Source organism: Eschrichtius robustus, chromosome 14, assembly GCF_028021215.1.
Source record: "Eschrichtius robustus isolate mEscRob2 chromosome 14, mEscRob2.pri, whole genome shotgun sequence".
NCBI classification, from domain to species: Eukaryota; Metazoa; Chordata; class Mammalia; order Artiodactyla; family Eschrichtiidae; genus Eschrichtius; species Eschrichtius robustus.
In genome coordinates this window covers 95,334,586-95,338,363 of record NC_090837.1, presented here as the reverse complement: position 1 = coordinate 95,338,363, position 3,778 = coordinate 95,334,586, and the positions used below count along the sequence as shown (strand labels likewise).

Sequence of the window (3,778 nt, the reverse complement as noted above, 5' to 3'; positions counted from 1 at the left end):
TTAGAAGAGGGCTAACACGTGGTGATCACTATGTAAAAGTTAGTTATTAAATTCTGGCACGTATTTTAGTAGCAATTGACCTATCTTGAATTAGCATGAATAATTTATTCACTTATGCCAAACTCTGAGCCTTCGTTTTACTTAGCCTTTTCACACTTTTCTTTCACATAATAAATTTACTTGAGTTATCTTTATACTCCTAGTCACTTCTTTGGGCAATTTTGAGAGTAATATGGCTTGTTGGCAATAATGAGGTGTCAATCTTCCTGGGATACACTACTATTTTCATTGGTAATTCTGATGATGTATATGACAGCATTATTATTCTGATTTGTGGGATTTTAGTTTTGTGCCGTATCATTTGATAGGTGAACCTCTCTTACATTATCTCAAAACATTTTTAAAGCCGGACGAGAATGAATGCCTGGATGTCTGAGAAAGTACCTGGCTTGCAGCAAGCTCAAAATGCTTTACCTTAAAACCTCATTCGTTGATTAGTCAGCTCCTTAATATTTGTTTGGTAGTTTCTGAGTGCTGGAAAATGTGTGCAAATTTTGCATTCTATTCCGTGATAACTTTGTATTAATATAAATAGTGCATTAATTTATATAACATGGAATGATACAACACCATATATCCAAGATGATAGGAAGCCCAGGTTGAGAAGCATACACAAATATACTTTGATGTTCCTAATATCTTAAACGTTAATTAGAATGTGTATGTGTGCGTGTGTATTTACTGTGTCTCTGTGTCTGTGTGTACATTTGACTGAAAGCAAATTGATTGTAGATGTTGGTGACCATACGTAGAACCAAACATTTTAACAGGTTCTTTTCTTTTGTTTAATTTTCCTTTATTGAATTTTAAAAAAGGAAAATCTACTGGGCTTACATTCTGTAATATCTTTCTTATCTTAATAAAAATATGAAGACCCTACTTTGGAACCAAGTCGATCGTAGCCATATGGTCTGTGAAGGTTTTTCTGAGTTCACTATTTGCTAACACAGCTTGCCGAACTTAAATGGAACGAAGTAGAGAGGTTTGGATAAAGGCCAAATAGGGATACATTTGTCATATTCTCGTTGACTCGCCTAGTTTAGGGATTTCAAAACATTGCGAAAGTTGCCGAGGAAATAGGATTTGTTCCAAATAATGGACAAATGACAGAAAGAAATAAGAGTTAAATCATTTGAAACTAATATAGAAAAATAAGAAAAGTTGAGACCGTACATATATTGTAGACCAGTTTCAATAGTTTGAAGAGTCTATATCACAAGCTGCCGCGCGGGGAGGAGGCCGAGGCCGCAGCTTGAGGGAGGCCCGGCCCCTCTGCGCCCGCGTCTGGCAGAGCCTGTGTGAGACCAAGAGACAATCCTTCCCAGCCGCCCGGATAATCAAGAGTTTTGGCCGGAACTTTGAACGCACACCGAGATAGTGAGGAGCCAGACGAAAAGCACAGACTATGGCGCTGAAACGGATGAATAAGGAACTTAGTGATTTGGCCCGTGACCCTCCAGCACAATGTTCTGCAGGTCCAGTTGGGGATGATATGTTTCATTGGCAAGCCGCAATTATGGGACCTAATGACAGCCCATATCAAGGCGGTGTATTCTTTTTGACAATTCATTTTCCTACAGACTACCCCTTCAGACCACCTAAGGTTGCATTTACAACAAGAATTTATCATCCAAATATTAACAGTAATGGCTGCATTTGTCTCGATATTCTAAGATCACAGTGGTCTCCTGCTTTAACTCTTTCTAAAGTTCTTTTATCCATTTCTTCACTGCTATGTGATCCAAACCCAGATGACCCCCTAGTGCCAGAGATTACACGGACCTATAAAACAGACAGAGATAAGCACAACAGAATATCTCGGGAACGGACTCAGAAGTATGCCATGTGATGCTACCTTAAAGTCAGAATAACCTGCATTATAGCTGGAATAAACTTTAAATTACTGTTCCTTTTTTGATTTTCTTATCCGGCTGCTCTCTTATCAGACCGCATCTTTTTTAATTTTATTTTTTGTTTACCTCCCTCCGTTCATTCACATGCTCATCTGAGAAGACTTCAGTTCTTCCAGCTTAGGAAATAACTGCTTTTAGAAACTGTAAAGTAGTTACAAGAGAACAGTTGCCCAAGATTCCGAATTTTTTTAAAAAATGGACCATGTGTATTATGTGGCCAGTGTCTTTACTCTATCTTGGTTATGAGACTAAACCCATTCCTCACTGCTCTAACATGCTGAAGAATCAGCAGAGGGGGAGGGAGATGGATGCTGAGTTGTCACAACCAAGGAAGCAGCATTATTCTAGCAGCATCCATTCTTGTTTAAGCCTTCCACTGTTAGAGCTTTGAGGTTACATGATATACTTTATGCTCATAACAGATGTGGCTGGAGAGTTGGTATTGAATTTATAGCATCAGCAGAACAGCAAATGTGATGTATTTTATGCATGTCAGTAAAGGAATGACCTGTTCTTGTTCTACAGAGAATGGAAATTGGAAGTCAAACACCCTTTGTATTCCAAAATAGGGTCTCAAACATTTTGTAATTTTCATTTAAATTGTTAGGAGGCTTGGAGCTATTAGTTACTCTTTTCCAATACACTGTTTAATATAGCACTGAATAAATGATGCAAGTTGTCAATGGATGAGTGATCAGGTAATAGCTCTGCTAGTAATTGATTTATTTTTCTTCAATAAAGTTGCATAAACAACAAAAAAAGAGTCTATCACATTCCACTAACCATTTGAACTTGTCATATGAGCCCTCGCTGACAGCTTCTGTTTTTGCTCGTGGTTAATGAATAACATGCAATATGGTATGTAATATAATGATTTGCTTAGTCTATTAAATGGAAGAACATTTATTTTTAGATTATTTTCAATTAATTACATAAGAATTTGAAGTTTCCAAGTTCCACAGCAAAAATGGAGTTTTGAATGTCTCCAGGACGTAGCTCTGACATTCAAACAATATATTCAGTTTTACATTGCCGGTGGTGGCCAGTGACGCTTTTCCATTTCAAGCATATGCTTTCAACTGTTTTATGAGAATTACTACTGAGAGCAACGGTATGAGACCCTTGATCCATAATCTACTATCGTATTTTCATCCCGTGGAAACTTTTCAATTGATGACACTATATGTATGTTCCTCAAATTATTCTAGGAGCAGGCATTGTACAATTCCGGCTGCTTCATGATCTTCACTGCACTATTACAATATCTATACTATTATAGTTCTCTCCAGGGACACATAACAAAAGAGGAATCTTATGGTGAAAACTATCCAATTTAATGAAATGGATAATGTAGTTGGCACTTTTTCCAGCATAGTGATTCTACAATATTTAACAAAGGTGCATTTTACTTTGACTCTGTTATTATACGACTTCTCTTTTAACTTTTTCCAAATGTTCCTCATATCTTTTAAATACGTGACAATGATTTTAATTCCAAAAACAGAGATTTTAAGATATTTGAATCATGTTAGGAGAGGACATTTTTAAAAATATTTTTGGTTTATGATTAAAGAACTCAAGAAGCTAATTGAGGGACTTCCCTGGTGGTGCAGTGGTTAAGAATCCACCTGCCAATGCAGGGGACACGGGTTCGAGCCCCGGTCCGGGAAGATCCCATAGGCCGTGGAGCAACTAAGCCCGTGTGCCACAACTACTGAGCCTGTGCTCTAGAGCCCGTGAGCCACAACTACTGAGCGCATGTGCCACAACTACTGAAGCCCACGTGCCACAACTACTGAAGACCA

General features: G+C 37.9%; 1 pseudogene; it reads left to right on the top strand.

Moving 5' to 3' along the window:
* The first annotated feature begins 1,422 nt into the window (after positions 1-1,422).
* On the top strand, positions 1,423-2,149 carry LOC137776376 (ubiquitin-conjugating enzyme E2 D3 pseudogene; annotated as a pseudogene).
* The last annotated feature ends 1,629 nt before the right edge of the window (positions 2,150-3,778 follow it).